Raw genomic sequence first — 19,563 nt, forward strand, 5'->3', positions numbered from 1 at the left:
TCATCATCTCACCATTACATCCGGATTAAATCACCCCTCTTTTCCTAGTTTCTTAATTTTGCAGATTGAGGTTGCAGCAGCAGTAGCGAACCTCCTCCTCCCCCCCCCCCCCCCCCCCCCCCTCCCGTGTACCGTGGCGCTTTTTCAGCCCCTGTTAGTGCATAAATGGAGTAAATCATTTACGGTCACCCGCTTTTATAGACTCCCGGTGTAGCCTAAATTTTATTAGCCCCTTCCCACTCCAAATGTGAAATAAACGGTGCAGTATATATCTCCTCCTTTTTTCCCACCCCCCTTCTCCCTCTTTCTCTCTCTCGCTCTCTTTCTTTCTCTGCCTACATGATTCTTCGCTGTAAATGTCGAATAAGATGACCTTAATTTGAGACAAAACAGCGCCAAAAATGTATGGGCCACGTATTATCTATTTACTTATTTATTTCCTCAATGTGTTTTATTATTCTCGTCCTGTTCACCCTCCAAACGTTAAGCCAGTGTGTGTGTGTGTGTGTGTGTGTGTGTGTGTGTGTGTGTGTGTGTGTGTGTGTGTGTGTGTGTGTGTGTGTGTGTGTGTGTGTTTTACGGCGGCTTCTCCCTGCGATTTTATTTTAAAATATTAGGCCGAGGTGGGGAGAATTATAAACGACTCTGCTCTTATCTGCTCCCTTCACGTATCCAGGATCACAGAAGCTGATTAAGAAAGAAGTCACAGCCAACGCTGGATTCATAATGATTTGGAATAATGAATCCTTATCTCCCCTCTGCAGATTATCAGCCTTTCAGCTCGCCATGTTTTGTTACATGGGATAATTTATTGCATCTAATACATCACAATGAATCTGATGGGGGAAAGTGATGGCCATGTTAGGAGAGAGGCTGTCTTTTTTTTATCCCGGGGCAATGAAATGCCTTTACGATTTTTAATTGGTAAAATATAAGGGGGGTGGGGATCTGATAAAAAAAAAAAAGAGAGAGAAAGAAAGAAAAAATAGAAGCACAGAGGTATAATCTTGCCTGCTAGTGTTCCAGCAGCACTCTGCACTATAATTAGTGTGTCAATTTCAACCTGAAATTAACAACATCGACCTGCCATCTCTGCTTACGCCGGTGGAGTCAGCTAGATCCTAATTTCGCATGATTTATTTTTCACCAAGAAGAGATAATTAATCATAAACACGGGAGAAGGAAAAAACACAGTGCAGCAAAGTAGAGATAACAAAATATTTGCATCTAAAAAGATTCGATGGAGCTCATTGGCTTTCACCTCCTCCACCCTCCACCGCCATCCCGAGCCCACCTGATCCAGCTGCAGTTACCTCCAGCACTTTTATTTTATTTTTATTTTTTAATTTCCCATGATTAATCTTTGGGTGGCGATGTATCATTAATCACTACACGAGATGGGGGGGGGGGGGGGGGGTTTACACAGTTACACACAGTGTGTGTAACTGGTAGACTGAATGGTGGTGTCACTGTTGTTGGGAAACGATTATTCTTTTATTCAAAGGGATGGCGGGTGTACCCTGGTGTAACACCGAACGAAGATGCACCTCCTTATAAGGTTAATACTAATAGTAATAATAATAATTTATTATTATTGGATAATCAGCCTTTGTTTGGAAGTCGTCACTGGCGCAGCGCCAGCGCAGCTCTGGATTTTTTGGATGGCGCTATGTTTAAACTTGGGCATGCTCACTGTGCCAGGATAAATTTGCATTTTATTTGCAGCTGTAATTAGCTGATCAGCATCTCTCTGCCCCCCTCTCTCACTCCCTCTCTGCCCATCTTTCTTCTCATTATGATTTTGTATTTTCGCCGCCTCTTTCACCGCCTCTCCCCAATCCCTCATTTTCCAATGTCCTGGCAGCGCCACCAGATGTTTATCGCTTTTATACCCAGGGACGCTGCCATGTCAAACAGACCGAGGATGGACACTTGCAGGCGGTTGGGTATCCAGGCAAGCCCCCTCCCTTCCTCTCTCCCTCTCTCCCCTACCACCACCTCCTCCTCTTTTCCTGGCTGTGCATAATCCTGTACTGGGTGGCCACTGGTAGTCCAGTGACGGTTTCATATGAAACGGGGTAAGGGGGTGGGAGAAAGCAAGGAGATAATTATTAATGGTTGCTGATTAAAGGGTTCTCCAAATATAAAATAAATAAAAAGAGCTCGATTTAATTCACCTCCCCTGAAATCTTACTCTTTTTGTCCGTGCAGAAAAGGGCCACATCCGCACTGATGGGAGGCTGATGGTGCGCCCCAGATATACTGCAGATAGAGATGTGGAGATGAGCTTAATGAGATGCAAGGCTGTGGGTGGGGTTGGGGGCAAACATCCAGTGCAGGAGTCTTCCCAGGAGACATCTGCACAATGCGACCTGCCCGTTATCTGCAAGGGAATGCACTCCCTCGCTCTCGCTTTCTCTCTCGCTTTAATGAGCAGTCGTTTATTAAACACTCTCTCACTCTTTTAACCCCATAATTGAAAAAAAGAGGCTTTTCTGGAGCGGCTCGACCCCCCACACTGCAGCAGCTCTGCTCCACTGCAGAGGATGCAGCGGTGGATACAGTGATTATATCCATCTAGCTTACCTGAGCTGCAACAATCACAAGGGGGCTTTGCAGACCCCCACCCCACCCTCCTCCTTCCCCTCCAGTTTGGCCATGATATACAAATATTTATCCGCTGATAAGGAACCACTACGATGGCAGATAACCTCCAGTGCCACTGCGTCAGGACTCTTTGTCTGTACAGTCTCAGCAATTACTAAACATTTCCCTCCCTCCCCCTCTTTTTTTCCTCCTAAAACTTCTCCGTTGCTTTTAATTCGTTAAAGCATTATTAGGAGTCTCTCTAAGCCTCTTTAGTCAATGACTGTTTGTGGAGTCTGGAAAAGAAAGAAAGCTTGGGAGGGGAGATGGGGGGGAGCGGAGTTCTGTGTGTGTGTGAGAGAGGGGGGGGGGGGGTTGAATGAAAGACTGGCTTGATTTTCCTCGCAATCCACGGAACAAATAGCTAACATTTAACGTTTACACCCTGCCTGGCGACTCACTGGCGCTGCGGGGCCGAGCCGAGTCGGGCTAAAGTGTCCCGAAAGCCTTTGGAGGGGTGTAAGTCCCGGGCTATCGGGTTCTCCAGATCCCCTTTAAATGACTGTCAAAAGAGGCAAATATCGAATTGCACGGGGTCTCACTCTCCCCGCCCTCTCTCGCTCTCCCAGCCTTCCCTGCCAGCCTGGCACCAATAATGCGTTACTGTAACGTGATTAGCTACTTCTCCAGGAGCAGGCAGGGATTTCCAGGGAATTCATTCTTTATTTGCCGCTGTGTGTAAATGTAGTTTGTGTCACCATGACTGGAATAAAATAACAAATAAATCAGACATTTATTAATCGAGAGATTTAGTAGGAAATACAAACACTTTTGAAGGTGTTTTCTCGAAATGATCTTTATCTGGTCATTTACTGATACATCGAAAAAGTTCAAGGAATTGTTCACTTTTACATGTGTAAAGAAAGTGATAAGGTAGTAAAATAAATACAAAGAGTAAACTTAATTCATCTGGTCAAACTTTAGAAATATTAAAGTACAAATTATTGCATTAATAGGACGTGACCTGATGTGTTTATTCTAGTGTTATTTCCTGTTTTAATGGTGACTAAAACTTTATTTTGGGGCAAAGTCGGTAAACATTTTAAGCGTTTTTATGATCAGATTTGACTTGTGATTCTATACGTGCAGTTATATGTCCCTGTGGCCACTGAGGTTAGGAAATCCTTTAAAACAACTGTCCAAATGTGTGCCCAAAGACGTTTCAAGATGGCAGCCACGTGTTGAGACTTCTAAAAAGGACAGTAACGCCATCATGAATAGAGCTCTGAGAAAGAAAGTGTATTGTTTTTTACATGCACACCAGTTAGCCTGTTTTTTCTGACAGTTTTATTAAAGCATGGGGATAGAAATCACTTGGACACTTTGCCTCCGTATGCGGGTAACTGGAATAGTTCAGAATCGCATCAGAATTATACATGCAATTAATATGAGCACGTTTGTGCAGGACATATAATTTATTTCTTTATTTTGATTGGGAGTTAATAGATGATTTGTCACTCTAGACGCCAAATAAATTAACATGGAAAGAAAAGTAAAACTTTTGTGTTAAGTGGGCAGAAGCCAGGAACAGTAAGGATCTATTATACCTGCTGTACTGTTAAAGGAAGAGCACGCACATTTAATACAAAGCTGCTTTTATAGTAGTGCCACGCATTTTCGCCACGCGCACTCACAATGCAGCACGAAAGGGAATTATAAAGACACCTGGAAAGGTGTCACAATGTGCGTTAATCACAGCAAACATCTCCAGTAGGCCTACCCCATTCTTCGCTGGTTTACAGTGTGCCAACGGTTTATAGAAATCACCCACACAAAATAAGCATCTTTATGGCTTCAAAGACTAAATAAATAATTAAAATAATATGTGTGTGAAGCTATTATACACTCAGATTTATCTGAGCCTGCAAAGATAAACCCCAGCTGAAGCCTATAAAATCTTTAGGGCTATACTTTTCCCCCCTTTTCTGATTACCTTCAGCCACACTCCAAAGTTCCCCAAATTGGACACACAGTGGTGTTTGAAAACAACACACCCTCTTTAACAGTGTATAGCCTTATCTACAAAAGGCCTATGCATCGTCATTAATCTTCGCCAGGCTAATTAAATTAATCCATCGCCTCTTGGCACTGGAATATAACGACCACCACTAAATCCGCTGCTGGATAACGAATTTGGTTTTTTTTTTTTTAATAGAAAAGAGTTTCTTGCTTTTAATAGCTTACAACAAAAAAGAACACAGCACAGGCCGAATTCATTATCAGTTCATTTTATTTATGAACTTGTGGTTATCGATAAATAATAATATATGTATACATGTTTTGGTTTTTTTTTTAAATGCACCTTTTTTATGTTTGAGCGTAGATGTTTGAGTGAACACGGGAAGGCTGCTGGAGGGCTGTGATTGACAGTCCGTCCGCGGGATCATGTTTAATCCCTGCTTCTCTCGAGCCTGTTCAGAACTCATTTCTCCACCGCGAGATGGGGGACTCAGATGGTTGCCGGGGCAACGCCGATAGTCCTAAGCCATTTCCATTTCCTGCGAACGAGAGAGAAGGTTGGGTGGTGTGGGGCGCGTTTGCCTCAGAGGTCGTCACAAAGTCATTCACAAACAGTGGAGAGGACCGTTAACCGGAAGCGGACAGGCTACTCATTGCCTGCTCCGCAGGACTGTTTTGCTCATTATGCAGGGACATTTGTTACTTTAGAGGAAATAACAGAGACATGGGTAAAAGCCTCCGGGGACGAGGTCTTGCAACTTGAAACGCACTGGGGCACTTATTTGGGGACTTATTTTTGAAGCACTGAATAAACTGACTTTCAGTGACTTTCAATTTCAGTGGTTAGAGTGAAATAAAAAGTGCAGGTGTAGACCTACCAGTCAGCTTTAAAGAAAAGGAAAAGAAAAACTTGAGAACTTTGCTAACTTTACCAATAAGATTAAAATTTTAAAAAGCTGGAAGTGATCCTTTTACTGTCTTATACCCCATAAATTTCTACATCTACATCAACAGTTTTATTTTTTACATATTATACATAGATTGAGGAAAATGCCCAAATGATTTTATGAGGCGGTTTTGGGGGGAAAGTATAAGTTGGCCAAAAAATAATATAGCTGAGGTAACAACTGAAGCTAGCATTTTACCATTATATTTATCATGGTGAAATTTTACACCCCAATTTTTGTCATTCAAAAGTGTTTGTTATTTTAAAAAAATCAAAGGGAATGTGTCTCACTATCAAAAAAATTGTGTATCAGCACATCTCTCTCTCTTTGAGGAAAAAAAATTAGAAGGGGGAAACCCAAAAAGTAACACACACACACACACACACACACACACACACACACACACACACACACACACACACACACACACACACACACACACACACACACACACACGCTTCCTATTCCACTTTTCCCTGAACCTTTTCCTTCTTCCATTCAGCCTCCTCAGAGAAACGGGCGCTCAGCATCATCAGCATCCAGTGACGACGTCCATGAGGAGATGAAGGTGAGCCAGCCTTTCTGATCAAAGCACCCGTCTATAAAGCTCAAGGCTGGCCTTCCTCGGTGGGTATGTCGCTTTTATTCTGCACACATACACATCGCAGACACACACGTACGCTCTTTCCTAACCCACCCCGACAGTGAAAAATGCCTTTCCTTTCAATCAGGTTGCAAAAAAAAAAAAAAAGGAGAAAAAAGCCAACCTGCCATCTTACTTTGTGGCATTTTAAATCAAATGTCTGCTTCACCTGGATCTGGAATAGTGCACACTTCTCCCTGGGGGTGCTGCTTGCGTACAGCCAGGTTGACAGTGTCAGCGTGCCGACAGGGTGTTAATGCACTGCTTGTTAGTTTTAATTAAGTAGCCTTTAGCCTAGTGATCAGTGAGATCAAGGCAGTTATTTAAATAAGCACACCAGGTCTCCAGTAAACTGCAGGCAAGAGTTGTTGGCTCCAGCTCTGCTCCTTTTCTCCATCACCTGGCCTCATTAATTCAACACATCTTTGCCTTTCGGTTGACATGACACCACATCTGTCAGAACATAGCCCACTCTCTCAGTCAGTCCTGGCATCAGTGGTCTCAATTTTATTTTCACAACCGACCAACTTTCTTTCTAAGCGGAGAGCCACAGGCATCTGCAGAGTGTGTTCGGTCTGTGTCTACATGATAAAGAGGAAAGTTAGGTGAAGGACAACAATCTGGTAGAGGAGACTGATCAGGAGGAATAATGATAAAAAGGCTAATAAGGTATCTCTCTCCAGCACATTGTTAAAGAGTTTGCATGTCGCCTATGAGGCTGCTTATATTAAGCCACATCCAGCAGGTCTATTTTTTCAATATACTGAATATGCAAACACGTTTGAGTAGTGTAATTGGAGATGATGCTTTAGGCCTGTCTTAAAAAAAAAAAAAAAAAAAAACCTTTCCGAATATTCAAACTGCCCTCTTTTCACATCACATCCCTAACAGCTTTTGAAAAGCTGATGTTCAAAAAAGAATTGATAAAGGAGAGCGAAGATCCACAGGCAGAGGAGATAGAAGAGCTGCTTTCAGGCAAAACACTTTCTGACGCAGTCAACACATCTGATGAAAGGTCAGAATATTGTTTCAGGGATAAGAAGAATAAAAGTGAGAATACAGATTCTGTAAGGAAAACGTGTCTTTTAAGGAGTTGAAACTTTGAAGGGGATCAGCTCTCTTTGACCTTTTGAAACTTAGCAAGAATACACACACACTTATTATATGTCTTAAATATGTAAATACAGAAACCAGAAACAGAGCAGCCATGATGTGAATAAATGGACAGAATCTGTGGTACCTGTGGAAGCCTCGTTCCTGTTTTGAATCTGAGTCAGATTGACCAGTGAGGGCTGAGTGCAAAAGATTTGGCACTGATGCACTGGTAAAAAATGTAGGCTTGAAACTATCTTCTGTTGTCTAGCAAGAAGTTTGCTTGTTATTAGAATTTTTAAGGCAGTGTACAGAACAGGAAGTCTTGTTCCTGATGTATTATATGTAATACTGGCCATGGCCTCAGAGGCTGTGTCGGAAATCACTCAGGTACCTGTTAAGGAAGGACACTCACTCTGTAGACACAAAAGACTCTAAACTAGACTCTAAAACCCACAAACATGTTTTTTTTAAATATCAACTAGGAAGATTAAAATGTGTGCATTTCTTTTTTCATCCTTTTCCTTATTCATCCTAATTAATTTAACTTAATTTTAAATGCTGTAGCAAAAAAAAGTCAAACTTTAGGATAAATAAATACTTCTCATCTTAACTATTTTTTTTTCTTTGGCAATGCATGATGATACACAATTCCCGCCTAGTAACTGCCTACTCTACTGAAGTACTATGGGATACTCTGGTTCCACTAAAAAGGGGTACAAAGAGGCAATTTTACCATGTAGTTCACTGTAGTGAATGACTTTAGACTCAGATAATGGCTGATGGGGTCCCAGATTCATCTTTAGGCTTAGCAAATTACCAAGGTATGGCGATAGAGACCACGAATAAGAGTTTTGTGCTTTAAATCTCTTTTTTAACTGAAAGACTGGGAAATAAGAGAACACTCCTTCATGATTCTGCAAAACAGTGTATTCAATCCATCACTGACAGTTTCGTTATATTGTTTAAGTCAGTGCTGCTACTGTTAGAAAAATAATAAGATTACTGAAAAAAAAAAAACAGCACTTCATCTTAATCATCCAATGTGGATGTAATTCAAAAGGAAATTAGACCAAAACAATACACAGGAACAGTACTTATTTTTAATACTGTTTTTTATTTAAAATACATAACTAGGTATTAAATGGCTTTCAAAGTACAATTTCCCAATGTTTCTTATGGCGCATTTTCCATCACAAACCCATCAGAAGATTATTCATAATCAAAGATAGTGTTAAAACAATGATACTTGAAAACACGAAGCCAAGTAAAACACATTAAGACATTATACATAGCGGTCAGGAGCCACTGTGATTATAGAAAATTAATAATAGGATATAATAGGATCTCGTGGAAGAGATCCAACACAAAATCACGAAGACGAACTGCTTCTTCTAACACGTATATCCCGGTAGATGTACTCAGGCCATTGCTCATTAGACACTATAATCTTATCTGCTTCTTTCAAAACCAGCGCTAACTGTTATCCATGAAAACAGATGATGTTTTTGTTGGGTCGCTCTGATCTTAAAGGGTTTCCTCCAATGAAAACAACAGGTGGGAGATGAAAAGTGTGAGGTGCCACGGCAGAGAAAGTGGTGTTGTTTCTGTGGCTGAAGTGTACATTAAGAGCTCGATTGAAGTGTTACCTTTTAACCTCATCAGCGAGACTCTGTGGCGTTCGTGTGGTAAAACCTGGTAGATTGTCTGTCTGTCTCTTTCTCTCTAACAAGGGATGCCTTTTCAAAACTGTTTGATGATCTGAAAAGAAAAAAGGAAGCACATTTAAGAACTCGAGCGTAAACTGTGTGTGAACCAAACAGTCGTGTGTATCAAACTTATACATCAGCTCACAAATGTATATGTTTAACAGATCTGGCTTATGCCCACACAACAAATGTGAGCATAAGATGAGAGGAAAATACTGCTCCAATCAGTCCTTAAGTCATGTGGAAAACATTCCTTATCGATTGTCCGACATCCATCGCCAAACTGCTACCGTCTGTCTTTTCCGAGGAAGAAAAAGGAGCAGATCCCAAAAATAAAAGGCTGCAATTTTCCTTTGATTGCCCTTATCATAGAGCAGAAATCTCAAACTGTTTGGCCTGTTATTAAGTCTGATCAGAGTGCAGGGATATTACAGGCAAATGTATGAAAAGGTTATGAGAGCTATCAAAAGAAGAAGTGACGTCATGCATTTAATGAATAAAAGATTGGGAACAGATATATCCAAAAAGCCCCAGCAACAATAAGGGAACAACCACTGCCTTTTCTGTTTTCAGGGATGTCAACACATCTACTTCTAAGTCGAGGCAGAGGGATGGGAAAAGGAGACCGGAATGACTAGAAGCCCCCGCAGGCATCTGCCACTCATCTGCCACTCAACCGATGCAGATCCAGTGTGATTTTTAACTCCTTAATACTTGATTGTATTATCTCGGGCGTGATAAAATAAGTCAGTGTTTCAGCCGAGAGCAACAAAGTGTCAGTCAGAAACTGCAGTGAAGATATGCTAAAAGGTTTTCTGTGCTTCTGGCGCAGACAAGCAGATACAGAGCAGATTATGCTTTATTAGCTGTTCATGGAGACTTAATTGTGAGATCAAAGTTAACAGTGTTCCATCGGTGCGAGGCAGAGCAGATTTCATTAGGCTGAGTAATATCAGCGCAATAATAGTGTCATCTGCGCACAGCAAGTTCAGAGGATCTTAATAATATTTCTGGACAAACTGGAAGAGGAAATTCATCCGCACGAATGGCAAAATGTCTCCAAGCTTCTAGGAAAACAGTAATAAACAAGAGATACAGCGGAATTTGGCTTGATGGTTGCACTCTGCAGCTGCCCTGGTCAATCAGAAATATCACACACAAGACTAAAACAAATCCACTCATGCAGAATCCAGTAACAAAGTAATATAATGGCCATACATGGGAAAAAAGATGCAAACGATCCACGGTTCACAGACCAGGAGGAGGAGTAGCCCGAAAAATCTGAGGAGATGATCTCAAATCATTATGAAGTATGTTAAAATCTACTTAAAAGATCCAAGTGAGCCTAATTTATGGTTAAAAACTTAGGTTGAAGAGACACACACACAGTTACAGTGTTTATGGTGAGTGCTGCAAGTTAGGTCCTAAGTGTAGAGCATATACCCAGCCCCTTAATGTAGTAGAATATGATATAGTAAGGGCAGTATTAGGGATGGTGTGCTTCACCTTGTAATTAGTAGTGGAGGGATAATAGCTGTTTCCTGTGCATTGCATCTCTAAGATAAAGAAACTATTATTCAGATGTTGTGATTGTTTGCTGCTACTTCCAGAATTTAATCTAAGTGCTGTCATAAAGTTCCCACCATAAAAAGGAAAAGAAAGAAAAAACACCTGATTTTAGTTTGGTTAATCTACCCTATCTTTATCTTCGCGCTCTTAGGCAGCTCAAGTGGTGATGCTATTTTTAGATCTTTCCTGGAAGACCCATTTCAACCACTCGCCCTGATGCATTTGCAATGTGTGCTGCATCCTTCAGTGGGCAAAATTGTGGCTCTTAGGAGAGGACAAGTTGCTTTTAGGATGTTACAGTAGAACTTGGCATTGATAGGCTGACCCTGGGGCATGAATTTATGGTTCAGGATTCTGTGAATGCCAAAAAAACTAGTGAGCATGCTTCTTGTCATTCTCCTGACCAAATGCACCGCCGTTAGGTTTGGACACATTGGTCGCTTCCACTGAAACCTGCCGTTTTGTGATATTGAAGTTATTTGCTGTCTGCAAACACGGTATATCAACTTCATGGTGAATGAGGCTTCAACCAAGTGCTCTAACTATATGGAAGAACTGCAGAGGTGCACGAGGGGGTGATGTTGAAGGGATATCAGCCAAATTTAAATCAGGTAATATTATTTGATTTCATTACTGAGGAGTCAAACAAGTTTGTGATCTGACTACTGAGGTGTAAGAATTCCTAAAAGCCCTTTCCCTCATTAAAAATAACTTGACTCTATTATTTGTGAGGCTGAGGGGGTTACAGCATCAGTGTTATGTTGCTAATTAAAGGCCCAGGACTTCTCCACTGAGAGATCTTGAAAACACATCTTGGAAACTTCCTGCGTAACAGATGTTTGCAGTCAAGTCAAATGAAAACCACACAGTACTCCTGAAAAAGATCAAGAATAGCTGATTGTTACAGGCCCATTATTAAACATCAGCATTAACCGTTATCCAAACGTTAAATCATTCTTATATACAGACTATAGCAGTCAAAACATGGACCGAATATGTGGCAGACTGCCACTGTTGCTTTAGCACTGACCCTACATGACCCCTCCTCTCACTGACTGGTCTCAGATGGCTGACTCTTTTTTCTTTTCTTTTCTTTTTTGTCCTTTTTCACAAACACATCTATCAATTTACACACATACATAAGTAGAACTCTCACTTAAACTCAGCTTAATGCGTTTGGCAGCTCTTTGACCCACTCAGGCACATAAGCACCCATCTTCAGAGAAGAAGTGTGGAGTCTGCCTAGCACGGTGCTGAGCCGCTGACCTCATGAAGCTGTAGGTTAGATGGTGGGGTTAACACCGGGTCTCCCTCAGCTGCTCCCTGTTAATATTGCATCAGTGGAGTGCTGTTTTAAAGTGTCAGGAAGCCTGATACCCACTTACCTCACCTTTACAGAGGCAGGAATCTACACAGGTGACAAATTAAAAGAGAAATCTGAACCACTTCATCTTGTAGAGCGAGTATGCCCCCGTTCAATGGGCAGAAGGGTCACTGAATGATTATCAAAATACTCTGACTCATGTTATACGGTGTTCACAGTCACTACAACTCAATTAAAATGAACACCTGTTGGAGAAAGGATATATTTTCTTTTCCAAAGCCTATCCAAGTTGTTTTTGGTGTCTAAATCCAAAGTAGTTTTGAGGTCTAATTTTTAGCCAGTAAGAGAAAGTGGAAAGAAAAGGCAGTGCAGATGAAACTAAAATGCTGAACACAAAGGTCCAAACCTTGTGTCACTTGCTTTACTGCCAGCCCTTCACCCTCCAAGTCTGGACTTGGTCTCTTTGTGAAAGAGGCCTGCTATCTGTTAGCATCTAATACTGGTGCAACCAGTGCATCAAGGTATCAACATCACAGGAAACCTTGTGCGTGTCTCTGCAACATCAGTGGTATTTGACAGAACAGCAATATTTGACACTCTGTGCTGAAAATATTTTGACATTCCAGTCTCTGGTTGTGTATGTGACCTTCTTGTATATCATGTGTTGTATTCTTTGATTCCATTTATAGTTGCTTCATTGATTCGCCTCAAAGATAACATTTGTTTAATCTGGAAGCCAGCCATTTTGCTTTGCCAACACACATCGCTGCCAGTCTCTTCCTGTGTGTATGCCCCTTCACAGAGGGCCTTCCACTACCATCATTACAGCAAATGAAGCCATATCTCTTTGAAGAATGTGTCACAGTTTGGTAGAAGCAATGCGTTGAAGCTGTGCTGTCAACATACGGTGGCCCAACACCTTAGTAAGGCCCTGGTCACACAGGCTTAGAGACCGGTCAGTGATTTCATCATAACCTTTAGTTGCTAGAGTAAAATATGTATTCCACAACCAGGTGACTTAGGGTTGCTGTATTGCAAAGATGTTAATATTCCACTAAAAAGCTTCTTCTGAGATTACTTTGGTAATCAACAGGTTTCTGCAGCCACCCATAGTTTGCAGGGAAATACCAGTTTGTCTGTGAAATCTCACCACCTACTCACTAAGCAATAGTGAAACTATGAAAAGCACGACCATTCAGAGTAAATGTTGCGCTCTACCGCTGCAACCAACATGTTTGAAAAGGCAACACTTTTACTTTGAGGTCTCCATTTCCAGCATTCATTGAACTCTCAAGTTTCACTACCAGGAACCAGCGATTAACAAGTGTTTGCAGACATATCAGTATCTTCTATGTAATTATGTTGGACTGCAGCAACTTGTAAGCAACTAAGCATTTCTTCGGAGGACCATCAACTGGACTCCAGGCATGTGTGACGGACGCATAAGACGCCTTAATTTGTCACCCATGTGTGTATCTTTGGTCAGTCTGGGTTCCTGCTGGCTGATACCAGAAGGGAACTCGGTGTTCTGAGTAGTGAGCTGTTAATTTGCATTGTCAACAAATACCCAACAACTTTACACAATTATGTAGCATTTTACTGATCATATAATGCCTTTTTTTTTCTGCAAAACATCAGACCTAAAGGCAAATGGCCTTCTTGGTAACCTGATGATAATACATTTTTAGGATACACTAAGTATTTGAATGAAAAACAAGTCATTACCATTTGAGAAAATGTTTGAAGAAAACAGCAGTGGGCTTGCATGCATCCTTTAAAATATTGCCCTACACCTGCGCAACCATTTATGCACATGCCGCCCCTATTTGACTTCATTTGTTACACATGACGACGCTGCAGCAGGTGTTTCTGTTGTATACGTGCAGCAAGTGTGTGACCGTGAGGCTAAACTCAAACGGCGGCCAGCGGAATCAAAGAGCATAAGAGGGTGTAGACTGAGGGGATAATAGTGTTGTGTCACTCCGTGGTTTGCAGAAAAAAAGATGAAATGAGCTTTTAGTAGTCGAGGAAACTGAGGGAATCAAACACTTCCTGGCTTTAAAGTGGAAACAGCGGAGACTTCCTCCCTCATATGCAGGTAGAGGAGGCACCATCAGGGAGGAACAAAGACGCAGAGTCTAAACACGAGGCTTTACACCATCACCACCTCTGACTTGGAGGAGACAGAGGAAGCTTGTGTCTGCATGTGTGCAAGGGGGTGTGTGCGCTAGCTTGTTGGCCTCTCTTGGGGTGGTAACACACACCATGGTGATGCGGGAGGGGGTGGCCGGCTCAGCGGTGATTTCTGTGAAGCTCATTCCACAACCGGTCACAGGGTTAAGTGCCATAGTCATACACCCAAATGCAGACACACACACACGAACACTGGAGCCATTGAGTCGAATGTACAGAGTAGACGCCACTGGAGGGGGTTCCTCTCTCTCTCACTCTCCTTCTGTCTCACACACGCGCACAAACACGCAGACACTCTTACACACACGCATGATAAAACGGGAGCTGAAAGGAGAGAGTGACCACACAGGCTGCAGGAGATTTATGACCGACATCCTTTGATTTCTGCGTAATTTGGAGCTATTGTACACACTGCACTGGAGTAATTAGAACAATGGTGAATTCTCCAGTGAGAAGCAGGTTACCTCCCCTAAATGATAAAACAAACATTGTTTTTATTTACGTTTAGCTGTATCTATCCATGCAGAAATCTCAGATGTGTCAAGATCTTATCATATTACACAGTGTGTATGGTAAATATCTACTCATGCAGGCAGATGCTACTATCCAAGGAAAAACCAGTAAACAGGTTTCTACTGACTCACGTTGATGTACGTTGTTCATGTACGTGCACAACGGCAACACCTGCCACTGTCTCTGAAGGTAGTTGATGAAATGTTATAGTATTGACGTAGCATCAGTGTTTTCCTTTTACACTTTCTTTGCTAGCAATTTCCTGTTCACGCAGTTGTTTTTCCATTTGCTGATTTCTTTTGTTTTCAGTCAGCGTTTGGTTAGGTTTAGGCTGAGTGAAATCAAATCAAGCGTCAGAGTGGCAGCTGGTTCAATTATTGATTAAAAGGAAAGGAAAAGTCCTTCATTGTTCCCCTTCTCATGTCCTTTAGCAAACCATACACTGGACTATCTTTAATAAAGGAAGGAAAAAATCCTTTAAAGTGACACGCAAAGAAACAGAGCATATAAATTACTGCTACAAATAATGTGTTGTTTTTATTTTAACAGGTTTATTACATTCTTGTCCTGCATGAAACATTTTTGGATTGTGGGTTTAGAAAAGTGCTCTATAAATAAAGATCTTAAAAGGATCAAAGTTAACAGTGTAGCGTAGAAGAAAGCAGCACAGACATAGCTGAAAAAGTTTTGAATGAATTCTGATAAAATTTTGTCGAGTGTAGAGTGGGCTTAACAGTGTTAACAATCCATTAAAATCTGAAATGTCTTCAATGTCAGCGTAATGATTTATTGGTTGAAAATAGACAAAATGCTTTAGAACTTTAGAAAATATGATTCTTACTGTGATGTGTGTTATCAACATATAGAAAGTACAGTGTAACGATTGGTGATGATGTATGGGGGTTCTAAATATCACATTATTTTACAATTTGAAAACATGGACAATGTCCCTGAACAGGTTTTGTTATTATTTTGGAAAACAAAATGAAATTGTCATCAAAAACCTTTTTTCACTTGATATTTATAACTAAATATTTAAATAAATGCTACAAATTTATTATATCCACATAAATAAAATACAATTAAAAAAATAACAGGGTGGGCTGCCTTGGCAGAGGTTTGTGTTCTTGGAGTGCTTCTTGTTTCTCTATATTTTAATAGTCTGTTTGGTGTTTTGCTGTTTGGTACAATAATGCTGGCATATACAAAGAAACTGAAACGCTGGTGTAGCCTGTATACTGGTGTAACGCTAATAGTAGTAGTCTTAAATTTGAGCTGGCTTTGAGGATTATCGTTAATTTATTTGTCTGGACTTACCTTACCTTTCATTGTCCATGTATCCAGCCTTACAGTGCATTCTGGTAGCGTGCCGTTGTGTTTCGTGGAATGGGGGAACATGTCACTCACTCCTCATTTGCACAACCTCCTTGGTGTGAAACCTCTAGAAACGTGGAAACGTTGAAAAACTTCGAAAGCGGCCGTTGTTGAGCTAAAATGAAGATTGATGCAGCACCTGCAGGCCTTATGTCTTGCCTCACGTTTCCAGAAACATGTCACGCTGGGCTGTTATTAGAACTTAGAAGAAAGTTTGCAAACGGGCAGCCATGTTGGTTTCATTTTGAAATCAGGCAAAAAGATCAGCCCAGTCAGGTACTGTTTGTGAGGCTGTAGGAGGCTGTAGGGGAGGGAAAGCACCTGTCAATCATTTACCACATATGTAGCGGCTTGCACATCCAGTGCTGGAAACAGATATGATTCATTGCCTGCAAAAAGGGAAAAAAAGCACATACACTGTAACTTGAAATTACAGATAACATCACACCTTTAGGGGCAGGTTACGTAGAAATTCTATTTAAATTGCGGCACTCTTTGTCTCGCTGACAGACCCACAGACAGTTGGATTGTGGACGTGGTTCTGTGCAGCTCCAGAGAAAGCTAGTATGGTACTGTAGCTTGGCTGGGCTGCAGAGCATCTGTCTTTGTGTCTTTGTGTCTGGGGTAAACCCCTGCTGCTGCCGAGCTTTTGTCTCTTCCTGATCGGCTCTAATGCTGCAGCACTAATTGTTTAACACAGAAACACGTCTTTTCTCCCTTTAATGTTTTTGTTTTTATTGTCGTCGATGCATTTATTACAAAACCTTTGTGGATTTTGAACACGAGCCTCTTTCGCCTCTTCTCCTCCTCCTCCTCCTCTCACCCTCCACCACTCTCTTCTTCTTCTTCCTTTTCCTCTCTCTCTGTCTCTCTCTCTCTCTCTGATTTTCTCTCTCCAAAATGCCCGCCCTGAGAAAGGCAAGAAAAAAAAAGAAAATGTGAACATCAGCAAAAAATGGATGTCTGGCAAGTTGCATCATTTTCAGAAACAAACAGTGTGAAACGGTGTTAGCCAGCCTATTAGCATATATACATAAAGACCGTGTGTGCGTGCCCGTCTCCAAAATAAAAGGAAAACACAAAAAGAGGCAAACGTTACTCTCCGCTACCCGTGACGGAGGTTTCTCAAAGAGATAGAGCTCTGGGTAAACATGTGATCGCCACAGATCCAATCAGCTCAAACAAAGGGGATAAGCAATGGAGCTGGGTGAATTTTATCGTGTGTGTGTGTGTGCGCACGTCTGTGTGTTCACTGTAATGTAGGTGTGCATCTATACTATGGTGTGCCATGTTGCTCATAGTAAAAGTGCATAAGAAAAGGGAGAAGAGGAAGCCAGGCACCACTGTTATCATTTGCATCATAATGGTAAACTGATATGAATAGCGCCGATGCTAAGCTCTTAACGTGCATGAAAATTGCTTACCTTCAAGAAATGTGTCGCCACTTTCGTGTTTATGTGCGGGTATTGTTTTGCGGTTTCATCATACTTTTTCCTCACGACACACACACACAGAAAAGTCTCACTGAGGTATTACTGCTTTCTCAAATTAGCAGCATGAATATGAATCAGCTTTTCATTCTAGGTTTGTTACTTTCAAGTGTCAAATAAACACTGAAACCTTTAGCACGGAAAACAGACAGAGAGATTAACTGATACCGTGAATACTCTCTTAAGGTAAAAAATACTACTTTTGTCTTCAGGACTCTTATGCTTGACCCTGAATTTTAAGACGCAGGTCCTACCAGATACTTCTGCCTTGAAATATTTTCAAAAGACATTTATAAATTTGATTTTAGAGAATTGCACTTGGTTTGTAACAACATTTATGGCTGTAAATCTACAAAGAAACCCGTGACGGGCCGTCCAACAAACCAACAAACAAAATAAAGACTCGAACATGACCCCCTAGGTCAGTCGTGCAAGGGTAATGCTGCAAAAAGAGAGATCTTGAGAGTTTAAATGTACATTATAATGCACCAACTATGCAAGCAACTTCAAGCTGACTTCAAGTTGACCTCAAAGAAGTGTAACAGGAATGACACAATTGGGTCAGACGGAAAGCATGACTTTGCTCACCCCACATCCGGTTAGCCAGCGCTGTTTCTCATATAGCGTGCTAGCAAAGGTCTGTGTATATCCTCTCCCACAATCCGAGGACTGCTGCTGAACATTTAATTCTGGAAAACCATGGATGTTGTTGTAAGGAATTTAACTTCACTGTTTCAGCGGCACTTGAAGCCACCATCGTCGAGAGATAGCTAACAAGTGAGTTCCTGTTCTTCTTCAAGACAACAGTGCCTGTGCTGTGACGATGTGTGAATGTGTAAAAGGATGTAGGATGGTCCAATCAATTCAATATTTTTCATTACAATTCAATCTTATTTATATAGCATATAGCACACATTCGAAACTTAGCCTCAGACCCTCGTAACTGAAAACCATTAGGTTTGTCTTTAGCTTGCTATTTATCTATACTCCCATAGGGACGTGTAGATAAATAATGTTCAATTTTGACCTCAAAATGGATTCTGGAAGGCACGTGCATGCAAACACACACATTTTATGAGCAAAATGTACTTTATGGTACATTTCTTTGTTATATTTTTTTGTAATTCATTTTTCATGATGGATTCTTTCCTCGCAATATTTTTACACGGGCGGCAACCCCGGCGCCCTGATGCCACTGTTAGTATTTATATTTATGTTTGGCATGCTCCACAATTCCTCTGCCAAAGCACTAGTCGGTGAAGAGGTTTCTCTCTCTGAGTCAGTCCCTTCCAGTCAACTTGAAACATAACATAGAATAACATCTTAGACCCAGCAGTTATCTGTTGTTTTATATTAATAAAAGAAGTATAAATAGACCGAGCAAACATTTAAACATCTAGTTTGTTAGTTGTGCACGCTCCTACTCGTATATATGGTCATAAACAAACAAACAAAAGCTTCTGAACTGATAAATATGACATCATATAATTCAGTGGATCACATTTTATTATTTTCCTGTCCAAAATTAGATGAAATATGTATTTTTCTTCTTTTGATATTTTGTTTAAATTTGCATGTAAAACGTTTTCTAACCGCAATCTGAAAAGAGTCCCTGAAGTTTCTTATCCAATCATTTAAAACTTTAGAGGACACATGCAAAGAAACTGAGTGTTTAACAATGGGATCAACCCCACCCCCTTGCCCTCCCTCTTCTCACCCAACCATCCCATCCTTTCTCTACGGTTTCCACCTCTGCCTCCTCCTTCCATCATCTCCCCAGGAGGCTCCAGAGGCCCTGTACATCCCAGATAAGACCTTCTCAGAGGGAGAAAAGAGGAGGTGGTGGAGGGGGGTAGAATGGGTGGTGATGGTGGAGAAGGAGAGGGGCTTCAGGGTCACCACAATGGCACGCTCCTGATAGCGCTATCAGCTTATGCTAATCACCAGCTAAGTGTTTCAGGACGAGAGGGAGCGGCAGGGCGCTATCCTAAAACATGCGCCTCCTACTTAACCTGCGCCATATCGTGATGAGCCCCAGCTCATTCAAACAGCCGCCTCTCTTTATTTAACGAGTGACGACAGTGACAAGGCACAGAGAGAGAGA

General features: G+C 41.4%; 1 long non-coding RNA gene across 1 annotated transcript in view; it reads left to right on the forward strand.

Annotated features, from left to right (window-relative positions):
• Nucleotides 1-19,563, forward strand: part of LOC113009181 (uncharacterized) — a 39,581-nt gene that overhangs the window by 3,524 nt on the left and 16,494 nt on the right. Inside the window, exon 2 of the long non-coding RNA XR_003270125.1 lies at nt 6,055-6,183. This is a non-coding gene — a long non-coding RNA (uncharacterized LOC113009181). The remainder of the gene's footprint in view (nt 1-6,054; nt 6,184-19,563) is intronic.

The sequence above is a fragment of the Astatotilapia calliptera genome, chromosome 17, assembly GCF_900246225.1.
Source record: "Astatotilapia calliptera chromosome 17, fAstCal1.2, whole genome shotgun sequence".
Classification (NCBI taxonomy): domain Eukaryota; kingdom Metazoa; phylum Chordata; class Actinopteri; order Cichliformes; family Cichlidae; genus Astatotilapia; species Astatotilapia calliptera.